This window comes from Hyperolius riggenbachi, chromosome 3 (assembly GCF_040937935.1).
Source record: "Hyperolius riggenbachi isolate aHypRig1 chromosome 3, aHypRig1.pri, whole genome shotgun sequence".
Lineage (NCBI taxonomy): Eukaryota > Metazoa > Chordata > Amphibia > Anura > Hyperoliidae > Hyperolius > Hyperolius riggenbachi.
In genome coordinates, this window is record NC_090648.1 from 460,373,918 (window position 1) to 460,398,337 (window position 24,420).

The following is a 24,420-nucleotide window of genomic DNA, read 5'->3' on the forward strand; positions in this document are numbered from 1 at the left end:
AGCGAGGAACCGCCTCTAACGGTAAGATCGGTTCTCGAGGTCGGACAAGCCAGGTCGTACACACACAGACAGATACAGTACAAGATCAGAAGACAAAGGCGGAGTCTAAGTACAGGCAGGGTTCGGCAACGGGGTATCAGATATATCGAGGTACAAAATCAGGACGCAGAAACAGAGTCTAGGGACGAGCCGGGGTTCGGCAACAGAGTATCAGAAATATCGAGGTGCAAGATCAGAGTTCAGGAGGATAGTCAGTAGTCAGGCAAGCAGGAAGTCATAACAGATAATCACAATCAAACTAATACTTTAAGCTATCAACAGAATCTAGCTAAGTGTAGGATTACAGCTCCAGCTGGTCCCGGCACACTTGCGGATCTGACTACGGATCTGGGTGCTCCCACGTATGTGATCGCAATTCCAGACAAAGAGCAAGTGAACAGCCAGCAGTATATATACACAAGGACCTCTCCAGGACCTCCCTAATTGCTGGACCAATGAGAGTTGTGGAAAATGTCAGCTGACCCGCCTGGTCAGCTGACTCACTTCTGGCTGTTATTTAAACTCAGCCTCTGTGCGCGCGCGCGCGTGTAACTCTGAACCTTGGTGGACTATCAGTCCCAGCCACACCAGTACTGTTTTGTAATGTATCTAGTGAACTGAGTCTGGAAGCCGCCTCCAATGCGGATTCCGCCGTTCCCAATGCGGATTCCGCCGCTCTGCCTATGCGGCATGCGGCGCTTTTTCCGCGTTGTGACGCCATGCTGGACGCGGAAACAGCCGCCTCACCTTGAGAGACAGCGGCTTTTCCGCGTTTCATCACAACTACCCCTCTTCCAATGCACATCAAATAAAATGAAAAAGAAAAAACATCATATACTGGTGCTATGTATGAACAAATACTGGTGCTGTACTGTATGTGGTACCCAGTGTATAACAGAATATAGGCGACTGACTGGTTGGCTCGATCAACTTTCCCTCTCCCAAAGCAGAATGGTCAGCTCTCCTAGTCTACCTGTTTATCAGAGCGATATGGAGGAATAGATTACGCTGTGCCCATAAAACATGCCTCTTTCACCCTTCCGGCCCACCCTTGTTTCCTATTTACCTCCTTCTCTGCCTCTCAGATCTCGCACATGTGCACCTGCGCCGCTTCACTACAGTCCTCAGCAGCGAGATCTGAGAGGCGGTAACAGGATAGGGCGTATCACCCGGCTGGCATTAGTTACCCCTGGCGTATAAGACGACCCCTGACTTTTCAGAAGATTTTCAAGGGTTAAAAAGTAGTCTTATACACCAGAATATGCAGTATATAGCTTTTCTTTTATAACACAATTGCAGTTTTAAACCCACACTCTGTCTTTGAAGCTGTAAAACAAAGAAGAACTAATGACCTTTTGATTTCTTGCAATAAAACCTTATCTCAAGCTATTTCTCACTGTTTCTTGGCTATCTAAAGGAGGCGAAAATAAATTAATGAAATAAACGACTTTTTAAGATATTCCACAGTTTTATTATATGTTTAAATCTACGTTTAAACTGTTTTATTGATTTTTAATCAATGACACATTCATTGAAGTATGCCAGAGCTAAAATCTATGAACTATTGACCCTTTTTATCTCGTTCCTGCTCTCGGAAGTCATTTTCTTCTTGGGAAGTGTTTTATAGTTGGAATTTCTTATCAGTGAGGGTTCCACTGTAGTCACTTCCTGTAACTGAGTCAGCCACTTATATACCTGATATTTAACTCTTTCAGGCAGAGAAAGAAAAAAAGGAACACAGCATAGTTATTTGTGTACAAGGCACTGTACCTACCCATGTCTATCTCATGTCACATGTCACCTTGGGTATCCTTTAAGGGTTTCAGAAAACAGGACTGTATTCAACCCAGTGGGTTCAATAGCTCACAGAAGCTCTTTTGCATAGATAACTACTGACGCTTGTGAACCCTTCCCGTACTGGAAACCCTTATGAGACTCTTTTCTTTGCTACTAATGTTTCATAGCTGTACTACACATACAATTCATTATCTCATACGTTTATTGATTTATTTTTGCTTTAGGCCTGCTTTTATGTTTAGTTGGACCTTGAAACCTCTTTCTGAGCTTAGTCAATTTAAAACCGTGTTTCATTCATTCTTCCTGCTACATTGTTAACAGAGGTAAATGAGGGAGTTGCTGATTACTCACACAATTTTCACACATGATGCAGCCCTTCCAGAGAAAGTCGTAGAAATCTGTGCACAAATATAAAGCTGCCAGCAGAGTGGGAGTTCCTTCCTCTGCACAGAGCTGCCGCCTGACTCCTCCCACCTCTCACTTCTCCCGCTAAACAAAAATTAACTCTATGAGGCCAGGGCTGCAGTTACAATTCTACAGAGTCCTAATCTTCTGATTTGATTACGTCCCAGTGGGTTTATAAAAGCCATATATAGCTCTGCCCAGCTTGCAATAAGAGGCCATATCACACCACTAATAGTTAAAGTGAACCCGGGGTGAAAATAAACTGTTGAGATAAACAATTATATGTATCCTCCTAATCCTAAATATGACTTTTTTAGTACCCCATAGTTTTTTTTTTATATTTAAACATTTACAAAATAAGTTGAATGTTTTACAGTCTGTAATCAGTGGCAGTCTATTAAGTGTCCCAGAGTTAGGAAAAGGTCACTAGTTCGTGTATTTTATTTCTCCCTGCCCTCAGAAGTTGTACTCTGTCGGGAAAACTTTAATTGCTGTAATTTGCTTAATTCTTTCAGGCAGCAAAATACAAAAGTAAAACAGCCTGATTATTAAAATGTTTTGCACTGTATGTACATCAGTTTATCTCACCATGTCACATATCACCTCAGGTACACTTTAAAGGGCATGTGACATGTGACATGATGAGATAGACATGTGTATGTACAGTGTCAAGCACACAAATACCTATGCTGTGTTCCTTTTTTTTCTTCTTATGCCTGAAAGGTTTAAAAATCAGGTTTGTAAGTGACAGTTCCTGTCTGAGTCAGGACTGAGTGAGACTACAGGTAGCCCTCGGTGATAAGGTATTACAGTCATAAAACACTTTCCTAGCAAAAAGTGGCTTCTCAAAGCAGAAAAAGAAATAAAAACGGTCAATGGTTCATATATTTTAGCTCTGGCATACTTCAATGCATGTTTCTTTGAGCAAAAAAAAAAATGAAACAGTAAACACTTAAAAAAAGTAGATTTAAATAAAAAATACAAGTGTGGGATATCTAAAAAAAAGTAGTTTCTAGGAGAAGGAGGATAGATGCAATTGCTTATATTATCAGTTTATTTTCACCTCGGGTGTCCTTTAACTTGTTCATATGGACATCAAGACAGTTTGATTAAGGTTACTTTATTAACACTGAGAGTGGAGGTACTAGTCAAGAACTGTAGATAAGATTATTTGGGGCTGCAATGCTAGCAAAAAAAGTAAATTTTTCAGCAACAGTTTTGAGGAGGTGGGCAAGGCCAGCTGTGTGTTCACAGTAAAAGACTAGCCGGTGGCCCCTCCCAACTCACCCCTGAATACTAGGAATGAGCAAGCACTGTTTTGCAAAAAACAAAACTGTACCTGTTTGTGTCTAAGGGCCTCACCAGAGAGGATTCATTTACCTGGATGGCTGCCTTTAGCCGCAGAGCTCCACACTGCACTCCATTCTCCCAATACTTCCTGTGTTTGCAGTTAAAGAATGCAGCACAGCCTGGAACACTGTGGCAAGAGGTAAATAATACACTCTTCTATGGGCTCCTTCTTGGACACCAGTGTGCATAATTTTGAGCGTATGTGAAACACAAGTGCCAAGGAAAATCAGGCACAGGTAAACTGTCGATACTAGAATATTTGTACGTTTACCGATATTCTACTATTTAACCATTTATGCCGCCTGGATGTGATGCTCATGTCCAGACAGCTGCTGCTGTGCGGGTGCGCGCTCCCGTGGGCGAGCGTGCGGACGCATATGCATGCACGTGGTGCCCCCCATTAGCCAAGCGATCAAAGAATGGGAATATAATTCCCATCCATTGATCTAAGTGTCCACTAGAAATACCGACGGCTTATTTTCAGAAACCGCCGTCTTTCTGAAAAAAAAAAGTTCCCCATCCTACTAGTACATCCTGGAAGCGAGATCTCACTTCCAGGACAAAAAAAGAGAAAATGCTCACCGTAGCCATCTTGTGGCCAAATAGTAATACTACATCTACATAAAATTTTTAATGAAATAAACCTATATGATTACATTTAAAATTAACTGTTTACCTCCCACACCAAAAATTACCAAATACAATTTTTAATGAAAAAAAAATTACAAAAAAACCCACAAAAAAATTACAAAAAAAACATAAATAGTTACCTAAGGGTCTGAACGTTTTATATATGCATGTGAAGAGAGTATAGTTCAAACATTTTTTTTTAATTATAAGCAAGTAAATATTGATGGATGCAAATCTGAAAAAATGCATCTTTATTTCCATATAAAATATTGTCGCCATATGTTGAGATAGGGACATAATTTAAATGGTGTAATAACCGGGACAAATGGGCAAATAAAATACATGGGTTTTAATTATGGTAGCATGTAATGTTTTAAAGAAATCACGCCTCTCTTTGAAAAAGCCGGTAGACCCGGCGAAACATGTCAGGGCTGCTGGCATACCTCGTCACAGTGCCGGTTGTGGAGTTTGCTCCTTCTCCTTCTCCTTTTGCTCCTTACTCCTTCTCACACCACATGCTATTGCCGCTGCTACTCTATTTGGCTGCCAGGCAGCATGCCCGAGCCTACGGCATGAGCTCCCCGTGATTTGGACAATACCAGTCAGTCACTGCATGGCTGCTCGGATGAGACTGCTTGCGGCCATCATCGCCTAAGCTGTTCACACAGTTGCCTGCGAGGACTAATCGCTGACTTTGGATTACCAGGCTTTGGTCACTCCCCCGCCGTGAGCTCTGGCAGTGGGTTTGAGAGACCTCAATTACACATACCTGACTTGCAATACTTCCTGATGTCACGTCTGGATCTGGTACAGTATGGCCTATCAGCATTGATACTCTCACACAAACTGTTACCGCCTGCTGTGAATTGCTTCAGTTTGCTGCTCACTGCTTGCTACTGCTATGCTTTCTTTGGACATATTGGCTTGCCATCACTAACGTCCTGGCTCTAGTGTGTCACTTATGTTTTGCTCTGCTGAGTACTAATCCTTCTAGAGCAATCTTTACCCATGAGGCTTTGAACTGACTGTGAGTCTACTGATCCAAGTCTACTCATAAGCGGCTTTGCCCTGGGATCCCCGGTCACACTAGGTGATCTTAGGTGTATGAGTGTGATTCTGCGTGTGAGTGGTTGAGTGTGCACTACATTTCAACCTGCCTGTGTCTTTTAATGAAACCTTCACCTTTTTTGTATTGATTAATAAAGTTTTGTTAATTTTTTACATTTAAGATGTTCTGTTAAATCTGGTGCATATGCCCCCCCAACCCCCCTTTTCTCTTGAAATTTACGCATTTGTTTTAAAGCTATAACGGCTGAAAACTGAGAAATAATGATTTGTTTTCCATTATTTCCTTAATATTCCTGTTAAAATGCATTTATAAAAAATAATTCTTATCAAAATGTACCACCCAAAGAAAGCATAATTGGTGGCAGAAGAAACAAGATATAGATCCATTCATTGTGATAATTAGTGATAAAGTTATTGGCGAATGAATGGGAGGTAAAAATTGCTCTAATGCATAAGGTGAAAAATCCCTGTGGGCTGAAATGGTTAAAGTGTTCATTTTTTATTGTAAAATATCGATAAATATTACTGATATTTTACTATAGCTAAACCTAACCTTACTATCATACAAAACCCTCTCCCTGACGCTTAACTCTACCCACCTCCCCCACACAAACACCCTTCCTGATGCCTAACCCTTACCACCCCGCACCACACAAACACCCTTCCTGATACCTAACCCTAACTGCCCCCCTACAAAAACACCCTTCCTGACACCTAACTAGAGATGTAGCGAACATTAAATTTTGGGAAATGTTTGCGAACATGCGAACACAACAAACCAACATAGACTTCAATGGGCCAGTGAATTTTAAAACTTACAGGGACTGTTTCTGGCCAAAAAAGTGATGGAAAAGTTGATTCAAGGGGTCTAACACCTAGACTGTGGTATTCCAGAGGGGGATCCATGCAAAAAATCCCACCAAAAATGACACAGAGTTGAGTTTTAATCCCTAAAGGGCTTAAATCACAATACATTCCTACAAATAATGCACTGGGTGGAATTGTGCCTGCAACTTAATGTGGCCACAATAGCAGTAGTGTGCACAGCTATGGGTGTCAGTGGGCTGTGGAGTGTCACACACAAAATAAAAAAAAACAGGAGACTGATGCACTAGCCCTCAAAAGGGCTATTTGGGGTGCTTTCAGCAAATAATCAGTGAGGAACAAGAACACAGGCCTAGTTCATGCTTTCCCTATTTATCTGCAGCAAGTCTGACCCTGCTCTCATAACAGCAGCCAGCGGAGAATTAATCCAATATGGCCACCGCAACTGCCTTTGAATAGGGGGGTGGGGGGTACTGGAGTGGGTGCTACCTGATTGTCTGCCATGTGTCTGTTGACTGTGAGATAAGGGGTCAAAGTTTGGCTCCATGATGATGTATAGGGGGCGGGTCGAACACACCAAATGTTTGCAGTTCGCAGAGAACGCGAACAGCGGAAATTCACTGGGAACAGTCCGTCGGCGAACAGTTCAGGCGATCTCTACACTTAACCCTAACCGATCCCCCGGGACAGAGACCGTTCCCGATGCCTAACCCTAAACATCCCTCCCCACACAAACACCCTTCCTGGTGCCTAAAGCTAGTGTTGGGCGAACAGTGTTCGCCACTGTTCGGGTTCTGCAGAACATCACCCTGTTCGGGTGATGTTCGAGTTCGGCCGAACACCTGATGGTGTTCGGCCGAACTAAGAGCGCATGGCCGAACGTTCCCCGAACGTTCGGCTAGCGCTGTGATTGGCCGAACGGGTCACGTGGTTCGGACCCGAACGCGCTCTGATTGGCCGAACTGTCACGTGGTTCGGGTAAATAAATACCCGAACCACGTCATATCTCCGCCATTTGTCTGTGGGTTTAGCTTTGGGTAGGCAGGCAGGGTAGTTCGCGCTCCAGCCACGCTAGCCAGGGTCCCCCCAGTCATTGTGTCGCTGCTGGGAATAGTAGTACACCGCTCGCTCAGCCACACTATATAGCATTCTGTTTACTGCCACTCTGTGTACCTCGCTCAGCCACACTATATAGCATTCAGTTTACTGTTCTGTGTCTGCTGGGAATAGTAGTACACCGCTCGCTCAGCCACACTATATAGCATTCTGTTTACTGCCACTCTGTGTACCTCGCTCAGCCACACTATATAGCATTCTGTTTACTGTTCTGTGTCTGCTGGGAATAGTAGTACACTGCTCGCTCAGCCACACTATATAGCATTCTGTTTACTGCCACTCTGTGTACCTCGCTCAGCCACACTATATAGCATTCTGTTTACTGCCACTCTGTGTACCTCGCTCAGCCACACTATATAGCATTCTGTTTACTGTTCTGTGTCTGCTGGGAATAGTAGTACACCGCTCGCTCAGCCACACTATATAGCATTCTGTTTACTGCCACTCTGTGTACCTCGCTCAGCCACACTATATAGCATTCTGTTTACTGCCATTCTGTGTCTGCTGGGAATAGTAGTACACCGCTCGCTCAGCCACACTATATAGCATTGTGTTTACTGCCACTCTGTGTACCTTGCTCAGCCACACTATATAGCATTCTGTTTACTGCCACTCTGTGTCTGCTGGGAATAGTAGTACACCGCTCGCTCAGCCACACTATATAGCATTGTGTTTACTGCCACTCTGTGTACCTCGCTCAGCCACACTATATAGCATTCTGTTTACTGCCACTCTGTGTACCTCGCTCAGCCACACTATATAGCATTCTGTTTACTGCCACTCTGTGTCTGCTGGGAATAGTAGTACACCGCTCGCTCAGCCACACTATATAGCATTGTGTTTACTGCCACTCTGTGTACCTCGCTCAGCCACACTATATAGCATTCTGTTTACTGCCACTCTGTGTCTGCTGGGAATAGTAGTACACCGCTCGCTCAGCCACACTATATAGCATTGTGTTTACTGCCACTCTGTGTACCTCGCTCAGCCACACTATATAGCATTCTGTTTACTGCCACTCTGTGTCTGCTGGGAATAGTAGTACACTGCTCGCTCAGCCACACTATATAGCATTCTGTTTACTGCCACTCTGTGTCTGCTGGGAATAGTAGTACACCGCTCGCTCAGCCACACTATATAGCATTGTGTTTACTGCCACTCTGTGTACCTCGCTCAGCCACACTATATAGCATTCTGTTTACTGCCACTCTATGTCTGCTGGGAATAGTAGTACACCGCTCGCTCAGCCAGACTATATAGCATTGTGTTTACTGCCACTCTGTGTACCTCGCTCAGCCACACTATATAGCATTCTGTTTACTGCCACTCTGTGTCTGCTGGGAATAGTAGTACACTGCTCGCTCAGCCACACTATATAGCATTCTGTTTACTGCCACTCTGTGTACCTCGCTCAGCCACACTATATAGCATTCTGTTTACTGCCACTCTGTGTCTGCTGGGAATAGTAGTACACCGCTCGCTCAGCCACACTATATAGCATTGTGTTTACTGCCACTCTGTGTACCTTGCTCAGCCACACTATATAGCATTGTGTTTATTGCCACTCTGTGTCTGCTGGGAACAGTAGTACACTGCCGCTCACTCAGTCACCCCATTACTATATAGCATTGCTGGGATCTGTAGTACTCTGCTCACCCACCCATACCATTGTACTGCCAGTCACTGTGTATATTGCTGGGATCTGTAGTACTTCCCTCACCGTCAACCACTATATAGCATTGCGTACTCTGCCAGTCAGTGTGTATATTGCTGGGATCAGTAATACTCCACTCAACGTCAACCACTATATGAGCTCACCATGAGTTCCTCAGAGACCTCCGCTGTGAGCAGCACTCCCAACAACAGCAACAGCCAACGCCCCACGCAAGCTATAACATCCACCCCAGCAGCCAGTGGTCAGCAGCAGCCCTCCCCGGAGGAGAACGTTGTGTCCATCGGTCCGGCGCCAGAGCGATTATTGAGGGCTGCCATTGAGGAGATGATGGGACCTGATGTGGAGGAGGAGGTCTGGCTCAGGCCAGCATCCCAAGTTAATGTTGAGGACGATGAGGGGTCTGTGTCTGGGGATGTTGGGGTGGCAGAGGTGGTGGGTGGGTCAGACTCAGGAGAAGAGTTGTATGATGAGGATGATGATCGGGACCATCTGTATGTGCCTCAGAGTCCGACCCCGGAAAACATGTTGTATCGTGTGTTTAGGTACTAAAATCTGCATTCCCACTTCCCAGTACTGCCCGGGTCCACGGATCCATATAATTTTTTGGGCAGCACTATCAAACTGTGGTACTATGAGTGAGTTGCCATGGTCCTTCTGTGCTGTCACACTCACCGTCTGTCTGCAGATGGATTGTTCAACACAGCTACGCCATCTGTAGAGATGAGCGTAATGGAGTAATTACGATTTCGCGAAATTTCGCGTAATTAGTGTAATTACGTTTATGGCCGTAAGTACATAATCGTAATGAAGAAGGATTTCGCGAAATTTCGCGTAAGCGTAATTTTCGCGTAATTTTCGCATTGCAACGGCTATTACAAAATTAATGCATATGGTCATGCTCCCGAAGCGGAAAAGTTGACGCATGTATCAATGTTAGGTAGCCGCCGATTTTAAGGGTTAATAGCAAAGCCCCCTTAAATGCTAAGAGCCTCAAATTTGGAGAATATATTAAGGAGATCAGGAGGAATAAGAGGAAACATTTTTTTTCAAAAAGACCTTATAGTTTTTGAGAAAATCGATGTTAAAGTTTAAAAGGAAAAATGTAAACATTTAAAAACCCGCCGACTTTAACGGTTAATAGCAAAGCCTGCTTAAAGTTTAGGAACACCAAATTCCCAGGGTATATTAAGGGGAACAGTGGGAATAAGAGGAAAATTTTTTTTTCAAAAAGACCTTATAGTTTTTGAGAAAATCGATTTTTAAGTTTCAAGGGCGAAAATGTCTTTTAAATGCAGAAAATGTCAGTTTTTTTTGCACAGGTAACAATAGTGTATTATTTTCATAGATTCCCCCAAGTGGGAAGAGTTTTACTTACTTCGTTCTGAGTGTGGGAAATATTAAAAAAAAACGACGTGGGGTCCCCGCTCCCAGACCTCTTTAACCCCTTGTCCCCCATGCAGGCTGGGATAGCCAGAATGCGGAGCACCGGCCGCGTGGGGCTCCGCACCCTGACTATACCAGCCCGCATGGTCCATGGATTGGGGGGTCTCGGAAGGGGAGGGGCAGCCAAGCTTTCCCCTCCCCCTCCGAGCCCTTGTCCAATCCAAGGACAAGGGGCTCTTCTCCACCTCCGATGGGCGGTGGAGGTGGAGGCCGCGATTTCCTGGGGGGGAGGTTCATGGTGGAATCTGGGAGTCCCCTTTAAAAAGGGGTCCCCCAGATGCCCACCCCCCCTCCCAGGAGAAATGAGTATAGAGGTACTTGTACCCCTTACCCATTTCCTTTAAGAGTTAAAAGTAAATAAACACACAAACACTTAGAAAAAGTATTTTAATTGAACAAAAAACATAACCACGAAAAAGTCCTTTAATATTCTTAATTAACCATTAATACTTACCTGTCCCTTTAAATAAATGATCCCTCGAAATAGCCTCGGAAATGTTCTATCAGTTACAATGTAACAAAGTTATTACAATGTAACAACTTTGTTACATTGTAACTACGCCGCACCCAACGTCACTCGCCGCCGCCGCATACGCGTCTGCGCTGCACACATTCCCGACAGAGCTCTGAGCTATATAGCTCAGAGCTCTGAGAAGCATCTTTGTATTTTGGCTCCAAGGAGCCCCATTGGTCCTTAGCAGACCAATGGGGTTCCTTCAAATCAAAAGGAACCCCATTGGTCTGCTAAGGACCAATGGGGCTCCTTGGAGCCCAAATACAAAGATGCTTCTCAGAGCTCTGAGCTATATAGCTCAGAGCTCTGTCGGGTCCTTGCAGGAGGCTAAGTCCCCGCAGCTCCCGCTGCCCTCCCCGCCTCTCCCACATGTCACCCACATGTCACCCACATGTGGGTGACATGTGGGTGACAGATGTGGGTGGGGTGGACAGCGGGAGCTGCGGGGACTTAGCGTCCTGCACGGACCCGACAGAGCTCTGAGCTAAATAGCTCAGAGCTCTGAGAAGCATCTTTGTATTTGGTCTCCAAGGAGCCCCATTGGTCCTTAGCAGACCAATGGGGTTCCTTTTGATTTGAAGGAACCCCATTGGTCTGCTAAGGACCAATGGGGCTCCTTGGAGCCCAAATACAAAGATGCTTAGAGAGCTCAGAGCTATATAGCTCAGAGCTCTGTCGGGAATGTGTGCAGCGCAGACGCGTATGCGGCGGCGGCGAGTGACGTCGGGTGCGGCGTAGTTACAATGTAACAAAGTTGTTACATTGTAATAACTTTGTTACATTGTAACTGATAGAACATTTCCGAGGCTATTTCGAGGGATCATTTATTTAAAGGGACAGGTAAGTATTAATGGTTAATTAAGAATATTTAAAGGACTTTTTTCGTGGTTATGTTTTTTGTTCAATTAAAATACTTTTTCTAAGTGTTTGTGTGTTTATTTACTTTTAACTCTTAAAGGAAATGGGTAAGGGGTACAAGTACCTCTATACTCATTTCTCCTGGGAGGGGGGGTGGGCATCTGGGGGACCCCTTTTTAAAGGGGACTCCCAGATTCCACCATGAACCTCCCCCCCAGGAAATCGCGGCCTCCACCTCCACCGCCCATCGGAGGTGGAGAAGAGCCCCTTGTCCTTGGATTGGACAAGGGCTCGGAGGGGGAGGGGAAAGCTTGGCTGCCCCTCCCCTTCCGAGACCCCCCAATCCATGGACCATGCGGGCTGGTATAGTCAGGGTGCGGAGCCCCACGCGGCCGGTGCTCCGCATTCTGGCTATCCCAGCCTGCATGGGGGACAAGGGGTTAAAGAGGTCTGGGAGGGGGGACCCCACGTCGTTTTTTTTAATATTTCCCACACTCAGAACGAAGTAAGTAAAACTCTTCCCACTTGGGGGAATCTATGAAAATAATACACTATTGTTTCCTGTGCAAAAAAACCGGACATTTTCTGCATTTAAAAGACATTTTCGCCCTTGAAACTTAAAAATCGATTTTCTCAAAAACTATAAGGTCTTTTTGAAAAAATTTTTTTTCCTCTTATTCCCACTGTTCCCCTTAATATACCCTGGGAATTTGGTGTTCCTAAACTTTAAGCAGGCTTTGCTATTAACCGTTAAAGTCGGCGGGTTTTTAAATGTTTACATTTTTCCTTTGAAACTTTAACATCGATTTTCTCAAAAACTATAAGGTCTTTTTGAAAAAAAAAATTTTCCTCTTATTCCTCCTGACCTCCTTAATATATTCTCCAAATTTGAGGCTCTTAGCATTTAAGGGGGCTTTGCTATTAACCCTTAAAGTCGGCGGCTTTTTTATATTTTAGGGCCCGTTTCCACTATCGCGAATCCGCATGCGGGCAACGCATGCGGATTCGCACAGTCAGTACAAGTGGATGGGACTGTTTCCACTTGTGCGTTTCCCCGCACGTTTTTCTGTGCAGAAAAAATCTGCAGGGTAGGGGCCTCAGAATTCGCCTGCGTGTGGAATGCAGGCGAATCGCACGCAATGTATTTAATAGGGAAATCGCATGCGTTTTCCCCATGCGTTTTTTGCCGCGATTTCGCATGCGATTTCGCATAGGTACCCATGTTAATTCACACAGGCAGTGACATGGTTAAAATCGCATACAGCCTTACCTATGCGAAATCGCATGCGAAATCGCGGCAAAAAACGCATGCGGAATCGCACCCGCATGCGATTTGCCTGCGGTGATTCGCCGGCGATTTCGTAACGCTATAGTGGAAACGGGCCCATACGGAGCGTTCCGGTTTAACACGAAATTACGGTAGCGTTTAATGCGAAATTACGGCATGAACGAAACGCGAAATTACGCGTTGAAAATTACGCTTATTGTATTTTCAATTACGATTTTAATGGCAATTACGCTACTGTAATTTCGCATCGTAATCGCAAATTTCGCATGCGTAATTTTAGTAATGCAAAATTACGAAAATTTCAGCTCAACTCTAGCCATCTGACATGTAGTCCTTGACCATCTTCTCCAGGCGATTGGTGTTGGAGGATGTGGAACTGCCCGATTGCTGTTCTGTGGGCTGCTGCATGGGTGTCAGAAAATGTTCTCACTCCAAGGACACTGCCAATACCATTCCCTTTTGGGCACTAGCAGCAGCTTGTGTTCTTTGCTGCCCTCCTGGTCCTCCTGGGTTTGCTGAAGTCAGTCTGTCGGCGTACAACTGGCTAGAGAAGGAGGAGGATGTCAATCTCCTCTCTAAAGTCTCCATCCTCAAGGGCCTGCTGGAATTGTTCCATTTTTGACCTGTCTGACACTTTCTTCAATCAGTTTTTTAACATTGTGTTTGTATAAACTGGGTATAAACCCAGTAATTGGTGTTGTCCAGAATAATGAATAATAATGAATAGTGAATAATGCGCGGGCTGCGTTCAATGCAGTCTAGCATGAATTGAGCCATGTGTGCCAGAGAATCCTGCCAGACTCCTCTGTCTTCATGTTCTTGTGAGCGTTGTGATTGTTGTGATGCACCATATTCGTCACCAGCATCACTTTCTTCCTCTTCTGCTGTCCATTCCCGCTAAATTGTGGAAGTCCAACGTGCACCGCTCTGTCCCTCGGCAGTGGGGGCATCCAATTCCTGCTCCAACTCCAGCTGTTCCTCGTCCTGTTCTTTGTCATAGCTGGGACCAGCGTTTCCTGAGGCAGGTTGCTTGATGTTGGTATCATCACGCTGATCGTTTTCATCTTCAGATTCCCCTACTTGCATCATGCCAGCGGTTTCCATCTTCAACATTGATTTCTTCAGTAAACACAGCAGTGGTATTGTAATGCTGACTGTAGAGTTGTCACTGCTCAGTCACAAGCAATGTGGATTGCTCAAAATTTTGCAGGACTTGGCAGAGATCCAACATGGTGGCCCAATCAGATCCACAGAAGCTTGGTAGCTAGCTGCTGGAATGCGCCTCGGCACTGCGCAAAAGCGTGCTAGCATGTGCAGCGTAGAATTCCAGCGCGTAGGGAGGGACATCACCCAGCGAGCAATGGTGCGCTACATTGAAGCGCTCCTGCATCTCTTGGTGAGTCCTTGAGAAGCGGTACTGGACTTTAAAAAATGTTTGTGTTTTTTTCATTCAACAGAAGATCTGCCACGTTGGAGTGAGGAGGACGCCGCCGACCCCGACACCAAGCTGAACCCCGGCGAACTCCAAGCAGAGGATCTTCAGGAACCCTCAAGGCTTTGAGCAAGCTGAGGAGGATCAGCAGTCCCGACGAGACCTCTCCTCATATGTGACTGTGTGCAGTGGAGTAGAGCTCCCCAGAACAACCTCTCACTTGTCACTTTGTCACTGGTCACTTTGTCACTTTGTCACTTGTCACTTTGTCACTTGTCACTTTGTCACTTTGTCATTTTGTCACTTTGTCAGTCACTTTGTCACTTTGTCACTTTGTCACTGGTCACTTTGTCACTTTTCACTTTGTCACTTGTCACTTGGTCACTTGTCACTTGGTCACTTGTCCAGATGATCTCGGTACACCTCCTGCGATTCAAATTCCTGCACACATTGCTCTGGGATTTGGGTGTGATGAATGATGCATCTAACTGGCCTCCGGAGGCAATTAAGGCCTTCAAAACATTGAAAGCAGCTTTCTGTTCCGCCCCCATTTTGCGTCATGTTGAGTTGTTGACGTCATGTTCATCCTCGGCCTCGCCTTGCATTTCAGTGCGAGGTGCATTTTCCACAGAAAAAGGTTGTGAATCCGGGCACAACATTTGTGGCTGTTCCATTGACCTTTCACAGGTAGAAGATTGTGGGGGTGGGAATAGCTCCTCCGAATAGCCCATTATGTCCTGAAAACTACTCATTGCATTGCTTTGCGCACGCATTTTTTTGTCCTCATGCAAGGCCTGAGTTGCGCCTGAAAGCGTGGCCTTCTCCTCCTGCGCCTCCTCCTGTTCCATCACGTCTGCTGCTGCTGGGTTAGCGTTGCCGCCCGGTCCCTGTTTATTGAACCTCTTATCTTTATTACATTTATGACTGCATGGCGGTACAAAGCATGCTATCCGCATGCTTCTTGTCCTCATGCAAGGCCTGAGTTGCGCCTGAAAGCGTGGCCTTCTCCTCCTGCGCCTCCTCCTGTTCCATCACATGTGCTGCTGCTGCTGCTGGGTTAGCGTTGCCGGTCCCTGTTTATGGAACCTCTCATCTTTATTACATTTATGACTGCATGGCAGTAAAAAGCATGCTATCCGCACGCTTCTTGTCCTCATGCAAGGCCTGGGTTGTTGTGTCTCAAAAAGCGTGGCCTTCTCCTCCTGCGCCTCCTCCTCCTGTTCCATCACGTGTGCTGCTGCTGGTGCTGGGTTAGCGTGACCGGTCCCTTTCCTGGAACCTCTTCTCTGTATTACATTTATGACTGCATGGCGACAAAAAGCATGTTACCTGTGCAAAGAAACATGACATTTTCCGCATTTAAAAGACAGTTTTTCCTTTGAAACTTTACAATCAATTTTCTCAAAAACTATAAGCTCTTTTTCAAATATTTTTTTTCCTCTTGTACCCACTCCCAATGTGCACATACCCTGCTAATTTGGGGTATGTAGCATGTAAGGAAGCTTTACAAAGCACGAAAGTTCGGGTCCCCATTGACTTCCATTATGTTCGGAGTTCGTCGCGAACACCCGAACATCGCGGCGATGTTCGGCGAACGTTCGCGAACATCTAGGTGTTCGCCCAACACTACCTAAAGCCTGGTTCACACTTTTCACAAAACTTTTTTAACGCTAGTATTTTGCAAAGCTCTTGCCAATGCAATGCTATGGGTGATTTTTATAAAATCGCATTGCCCACGGGAGAACAAACTCATAGCATTACATTAGTAAGAGCTTATAAAATGACAAGCACTTGGAAAAAGCTCTTGCAGTGTGAACCAGCCCTGACCCTAATTGCCCTCCCCACACACTCAAACCCCCTTCCTGACGCCTAACTCCCACAAAAAAATATTAATTATCAGGTCCCAAATCGCATTTTGCTGGGTGCTCCAAAAAACTGGGTGCCAAATGATGTGCTGTTGGGCACCAGAACTCCCAGCAAAAATGATAATTATCAACGCCTGAATGTTGCCTTTGGTGCTGGCTTGCCTATATTTTCAATAAAAAAATGTTTTGAGTTTTGCAAGACTTATCTTAATCATCCTTTCTGACTAATTAATGTGAGTAATTCTGAGATGGGGAGGAGTTTGGACAGACACAGACTACTGAACATCCAGCGCAATAAAATGTGATATAAGCATGAAAAGTCAGCATTTAAAACCTAGTTACATCATTGAAAACTGAAAACATTTGTGCATTGCAAATGATGCTGTAGTCCACTCAGCACACATAAAAAAAAAGAATAAAACCTAGACTAGGGCTTTAAAGTGAACACAAAGAGAAATAAAAAAAACAAAAAATAGACTTCCTTCTACTATTTAGAAGGAAGTCTGTCAAGTCCAGAGGCTTTTCATGACCTCCTTGACCTCACCATTGCCATGCAGGGTGCCTCTGGACTTATTTGACAAGAGCTTGTTCTCCTGGCTGCTCTCCCCACCATGTATAAGCATGCACCAGTATGGATATGCCTGCCCAGTAAGCTGAAGCCAATTTCGTTCAGTTCACCAGCGATGTGGTACTTTTGCACAAGTGCAGCCCTACATGCGCTGATTATTATTATTTAATATTTATATAGTGCAGTCACCTTCCGCATTGCTGTACAGAGTATCCACTTATGACCAGCCAATGCCGATAGGCGGCGGCTGGTCGCAGTGGTGTTTCCATGGAAACGGTCGCTCGTTCGAGTGGCCGTTCCATGTCAGTTCATAGAGGGAGTCTCCGTGAACAGCCTGCGAGCTTCCGATCGCGGCTCGCAGGGGACATGTAAACACCTGGGGAAGAAATCCCCGGTGTTTACAGCGTACGGCTCTGCTGTCACAGCAGCACCCTAAAGGAGATTGGCGATTCCCGGCCTCTGATTGGCCGGGAACCGCCGCTGTCTGATAGGCTGAAGCCTATCATAGGCGGTACAGGACGCATCACTGTCCTGTACCGCCCATAGAGGAGAGGAGAGGGAGGGAAGGAGAGGGAGGGGGGAATAGCGCTGCGGAGGGGGGCTTTGAGGAGCCCCCCCCCCTGCTAAACACAGATAGCTGGCGGCGATCAGACCCCCCCCAGCAAGACATCCCCCTAGTGGGGAAAAAAGGGGGGAAGTCTGATCGCCCTGCCTGCAACACGATCTATGCTGTGGGCTGAAGAGCCCACCCAGCACAGATCATATAAAAATCCTGTGGTCCTTATGTGGGTATATTGACTAGTCACTTAGCTCTCCCTCAGAAGAGCTCACAATCTAATCCGCATAAATATGTAATCGGCGCTGGGAGACTTGGGCGCAGGATACAGCTGGTATGGCTTATCCTGCTGCTGCACAAGTTCCCGGCGATATTACTTACTATTCCCGTTTAGCTCCACATGGATAGTGGGGAATGATATAATTCGGCTTCCATTATAGGTGGAGGCCAAAATTATAGTGTTTTAAAATTTAACTTCTGCTCCGTCTTCTGACGGCGCCGAAGTTACTCAGCAAGCGCTGCTATAGCCGTAATTCCTATTATGGCCTATGGTGGCCCCGGGTGCGCCAAAAACTCCTACGCTGAATACAACAGCTCCGCCTAACCCCTACCCTAGTCATGTGTCTATGTATGTATCGTGTAGTGTATGTATCATAGTCTAGGGCAATTTATTAAAGGATACCTGAAGTGACATGTGACATGATGAGATAGACATGTGTATGTACAGTGCCTAGCACACAAATAACTATGCTGTGTTCCTTTTTTTCTTTCTTTGACTGAAAGCGTTAAATATCAGGTATGTAAGTGGCTGACTCAGTCCTGACTCAGACAGGAAGTGACCCTCACTGATAAGAAGTTCCAACTATGAAACACTTTCCTAGCAGAAAATGGCTTATGAGAGCAAGAAAGAGATAAAAAGGGGAATTTCTTATCCGTGAGGGTCACACTGTAGTTACTTCCTGTCTGGAGTCAGCCACTTACATACCTTATATTTAACTCTTTCAGGCAAAGAAAGAAAAAAAGGAACACAGCATAGTTATTTGTGTGCTAGGCACTGTACACACACGTCTATCTCATCATGTCACATGTCACTTCAGGTATTCTTTAAAGGGGAACTGAAGAGAGAGGTATATGGAGGCTGTCATGTTTATTTCTTTTTAATCAATACCAGTTGCCTGGCAGCCCTGCTGGTCTATTTCTCTGCAGTAGTATCTGAATAAAACCAGAAACAAGCATGCAGCTAGTCTTGTCAGATCAGACTTATAAGTCTGAACCACTGAAACACCTGATCTGCTGCATGCTTGTTCAGGGGCTATGGCTAATAGTATTAGAGGCAGAGGATCAGCAGGGCTGCCAGGCAACTGGTATTGTTTAAAAGGAAATAAACATGACAGCCTCCATATACCTCTCTCTTCAGTTCCCCTTTAAGGGGGAAGCCAATTACCTTTTCTGTATGTTTTAGGGATGTGGGAGGAAACTGGAGTGCCTGGAGGAAGCCCACACAGACATGAGAATGTACAAACTCCATGCACATAGTGAAAATAAAAAACACATTTCGAACCAGGGACCCAATGCTGCAAGGTGAGAGTGCTATCCACTATGCCACCGTGCTGCCAGATGCTGTACAGCCGCGCTGGGGCAAGAAGGGAGGACACAAGAAAGCTTCTTTCTTTTTTAGGGTAAGTATCTATTTTTGCTTTGTTTGTTTATTTTTTATTTTTTCACCTCAGTTTGCTTTGACACAAGTTCCAGCTCTCAGCGGACCCAGAGGTACAGTGAGAGATTTATGACCTTTGCTATGTAACAAGCACGTCTCAGACTATAATGACCACCACAGAGCAATTGAGGATGCACCTCCTGGGCAGCAGCATCACACACATGCTGTAAACCCACCACAGGCTTGCTTGGGAGTAACATGCAGCGATGATGAGACAGGATGGCTTCAGTGCTCCCTCTATGATGAATACATGCAGTCCTGTGCTCAGGAGAGATCCAGCGTCCTTTTTCTTTTTTTTACTCATCCTGAGGCTGCATTGAACACACACAGGTATCAGCTATTGGGTGGAATATGTAAATCGCCCTGTGACGTGCAGGAGCTGTGATCCTGGCAGCAGAAATAGGGCAGGCAACAGCGTAGAGCAGTTAGAGGCTCTTATGCTTTGGATTGCGACTGAGACCTCTTCAAAGATTCTTCTTCTTGGCACACTGAGCTCTCCATCATCTGTGAGATAAACAGACACAACCAACCCCCCATCCGGCAAACAGCTCTGGCTCTTTCCCCCCTTCTACCTCCTCCTCCTCCTCTCTATTCCTGGGAGATTTGATTTTTATTTTCTACAACTACTTATCCCTGCAGTGGCTTGAGATCTTACACTTCAATCTGCATTTCCCTGGTCCTCTGTGACATAACCTCAGGTAAGTCTTTCTACACCCCCCCCCCCCCCTTTCTTTTAATCCACTGGGCATTGAGAGCAGCAAGGCTGAACAGGGGAGCTGATTGCCTTTCCAAACTAGGGTAGCATCTAGTGCTGTGTTTAGTGATTCTAGGATTGCTCATCCTGTAACATGACATTGTGTATGGGGGGGGGGGGGGTATACAGAGAAGAAATTGTGTATGGCTTTCCACTAGTGAAAATCTTGAAGTCAGCAGACTGTGCTGCTGCTAATGCTGAAGGAGAAAATGCAGGATAAGGGATCTGATGGAGGTGGCAGTGATGCTTTGCTCCTTCATTAGTAGGCTGAGATTAAATGAATGAGATCTCCAGCTGTCTTGTCTTCCTCTGGAGCAGAATAAGCAGATCCGCATCGTTCAGCTGAAAGCCTTGTGCTAGCTCTGTGTGTCTGTGTTATGTGAGTGTGCAGGGCTTGCTGTAGTTGTTCTAATGCCTCTCAATGCAGGGCTGTAACACGCCACGGCCAGGGGTGCAGCTATTCCTGATCCTGACAGTTTTCTTCTGGTCTAGGAGGTTTGACGTTATTTAGCTCAACATTGTGTCTGTGTGCGAGTCTGTGGGAATGTGTCTGTGTAAGTTTGCAGGGACTGGCAGTGGGGAGGCTGCTCTTTATATTCTTATTATTATTTCAGTAGTGTGGTTAAATAAGCAATGCAGATCAAAAAGACACCTACTGAGGGTGACTGATACCGGGGAGAGCTATGCTTTAGCTTGAGTGCACTGTACTAAAGCTTACCTTTACCTGGAAAGTACATGGGCTGATGATGAATGATATACTTATTCATATTCACACATTACCATAGTGGTGAAAGCACTAACTTATGGCAGCAGTTTCAACGTATGCCTAACGTGAGAAAAACATTCCTTACCTAAGGATGGATAAGACATCCCTAAGGTGGATAACATATCTCTAAGGTGGGAAAAGATAAAAATATATATATATTACTAAGGTGGATAACACCCTAGGGTGGGTAAAACAGTCCCGATTGTGGCTGATCGTTATTGCCATTTACTGGGTTTATGAAGCACCAACATCTTCCGTAGCATGGTACACAATATTTTATGAATGGTCAACATGGACTTTATTTTTCTTGGGGTGAAGCAAAGCATAGCCTGTAACTATGCCACAAATTATCTATCTATCTATTTATCTGTCTATTGATTTTAATAATTCAAAACAAACAAATACTTTGCACGCTATTTTCATGATTACAACACACCACGCTTTATTGCATCAACCCAGTTAAAACAGTTCAGTAAAAGTTGGTCAATTTGGGGTTAAATATTTATTTTACTAGACAAGTTTTGTTTTCATTGAACAGTTTCTTAGGCTCGGCAAGAGACTGCCAATGCTGCTCTGCTTTTATACACTGCTAACTGTGTTGTCCCAGCCCACGGTACAAGTCTGTAGCCTTTCTTGCATCCACAGCCAAACTCCTTGATCAAAACGTGAAAACCTTCTTGTTCAAAAAGTTCAAGAATCTTCTGCTTTGCATTTTTGCAGAGTTCAGTGCCTGGTGGGTTGACACGTAACAATGTATCGATGTACCATCGTGAGATCACTTTTACTTTGGTGCATTAGTACTTAAGCATGTCTTTAACAAAGTGAGTTATTCTATATGTACGTGTATACCTATTCTGTATGTTCTGTATTCATATACAGTCTGTACATTCGTGTATACAGAGAAAACGAGGGAGAAAGAGTTTTAACTTGCATACCCTTGTAGAGCAATGTATTAAATTACTAATTGTTTATTCATGTAGCTAGTTAAAAAGTAATGCACCTTTTAGCTAGTGGGGGATACTATTGTTATTGTTATACTGCTTTTTAGCATAACATTACTTATAGCTTTCTGGTGCAGTTTTACAAGCATTAGAAGTTCAGCCAACCAGTTGTCAAATGCATCATCAGCTGTAGTTGAGAATAATCAGTTTAGTTTCCTTTTTACACATTTTGTATGCACAGACAGCCTACTAGGTTGTAGCTGTTAATACAACATAAACCGTATATAAGTAAATACTCTGCATACAAAAGCAAACAAAACGTAATATATCCAGTTATTGCATATAAGCTATAATTGCCCTCTAGCGTTTTCCGTTGTCCCGAGTGTGGAGCTGTCCACTTGCTAAGGTGCTGAAACTTTTCAGATAGGCTGCATTCTCCTGTACACCTCTAGGTGTCGCCTCAAGTGTGGTTGTAGGCTAGTCTTGAAACGCCGTATCGCTGCTGCTGATGACACAAGTCGAACTTTAAAAAGTTCATCAAAGGCAGGTAAAGGACTGAAGTTGTTTCAACTTCTCTACTGCTGTCATCACGCTTCAAGAGATCAGTGCTCTGTAGTGTTAAATAAGCAGATCCACTTTACAAACACTAGAAACGGAATACAGCGGCATACAGCTGTCACAATGAAATGGATAACAGGTCTAATTAAAGGGGGGGAATGACAGAGAGGAATGCAGAGCTTCCATATGTCTTCAGGAGTAGACGCACACTGCATATTCATGAGATGCGACAAGTGTGGTAAAAATCAGTATTTGTGTACATTCTTTTCTCTCCCCCTCTGTTTATATTAAACGCTATAGGGGCCACACCACAAAGCATTGCGATTCTACATTATATTTACAAGAAATAAGATGATCATATACATCTAGATTGCCACCCAATGTGGAAAACTGGTCTATCTCTCTTTCATCTCAAGGTGGCCATACACAATACAGTTTTTGAAAAAAAAAAAGAGATTTTCATCTATTATTTTATCAAACCTAATATACACCATTCAATTTTCAAAGCAATCAACTTGATTTTTCCTACACAGATCAAATCCAATCACATTTTTTATTGAAAAAATGGAATTATCGATCGTTTTTTATTGATCGAAAAAAAAAATTTCAATGTCTTACCTATTTGATTGTTTTGGTTGAATAAATGGGAAAATTTAACTATTTGATTGTGCTGTGTATGTGCACCTTAACCACACTGCAACTGCCTAACGCAAGATGGCGCCTCAAGTGTGGCTTCCTAGTTCCTCCTGGACGCACTGGTGCGTCATCTCGCGATGCGCGAGATTAGCAGGGAACAAGCGCTCGCTTGAGCTCCCATTCATTGCAGAAGGAACAAGGAGACAGCTGCGAACAACCTGCCAGCCACGATTAGGTTGTTAGTGGACAAGAAGCGGCAATTTTCTTTTGTACAGCGCTGCGATCTAGTGCAGCACAGTATGGGGGACCGCTCTGTCACTGAACTGTCCCCAGGAGAGGCACACAAAGTGATCCCTCTCGTAGGCTGATGCCTGTGAGAGGTGATCACATTGATTGGATCTTGGGGAGGGAGGGGGAAAAAGAACATTTTAAAAAATAGATTATTTTATTTAAAAAAAAATATTTAAACTAATAAAAAAAAAAAAAAAAACAATGCAGCTGCAATCAAATGCCACCAACAGAAAGTTCTATTGGTGGCAAGCGAAAGAGGCAAGATTAATTTGGGTGGTAAGTTGGATGGCCGAGCAATTAACCATTGAAGCTGCGCAGTACCGAATTGTAAAAAAAAAAAAATTTGGTCCCTAAGGGGGTTTAAGCGTTTGGTCCTCAACTGGTTAATGCTTGGTACACGCCATGCAATTTCCCATCAGATAGACAGGTCGAACTGATTATTTCCAACAGGTCCAATCTGATTTCCGATCGTTTTTCTGATCGGTTTTGTATAGAAGTGATCAGATAATCGGTCAGAAAAACAATCGGAAATCAGATTGGACCTGAGGGAAATAATCATTTCGACCCGTCTATCTGAGGGGAAATGGTAAGTACCAGGCATTAGAATCTGATCTGAGAGGCATTTAATCTCACCATACACTTCACATAGATGTTTAATAGATTTCACTATAAAATCGATTGAAAATATATTCAACTGCATCAATGCACTGTCCAATACAATGCAATGCTATGGGCCATCGATTTACCACTATTTCCCATCAATTAAAATTTACCATTCAACCCTTAATTCAACCGAATTTTTGTCATGAATCAATCAAAATTATGATTGATGTGGCTTGTTGCATCATATATAACCAGCAGATAGAATCAAAGTAATTGAATCTGCCGGCAGTGGCGTAACTAAGGAGCTTGGGGCCCCAGTGCGAGTTTTACATGGAGCCCCAAGTACTCTATTGATATGGAACCCCAAAACCTACCAATGACAGCTGCAGTGTCAGAGATGTGTAATCAGAGTAAGAAAACAATTTATTAGGATAACCACTATGCAATGCACATATAGAGGTGTTCATTACCAGCATTGCACCAATGAAAAGCTAATAAGAATGAATTAAGGAGGGACCCTTTAGTCCAGGGGCACCTATGCGGTCACAACCTCTGCACAATGCATTTTTGCCAGCATTATATCAGGACAGTCAGAGACCTAGATTTAGGGGCTATGATAACAATTTAAAAACTCAAGTAAGATTATATAATTTTAATTAAACCCTAGTTGCCCCTAGCAACCATCAAGGGTTTTAATGGCCAGCCCTGAAGAAGTAAATCTGGAG

At 44.4% G+C, this 24,420-nt stretch overlaps 1 protein-coding gene across 1 annotated transcript in view; it reads left to right on the plus strand.

The window, feature by feature from the left end:
• The first annotated feature begins 19,591 nt into the window (after positions 1–19,591).
• Positions 19,592–24,420, plus strand: part of FSTL4 (follistatin like 4) — a 1,281,504-nt gene continuing 1,276,675 nt past the window's right edge. The window contains exon 1 of the mRNA XM_068273011.1: positions 19,592–19,844. The gene's annotated coding sequence lies outside the window, so the exon portion shown is untranslated. The remainder of the gene's footprint in view (positions 19,845–24,420) is intronic.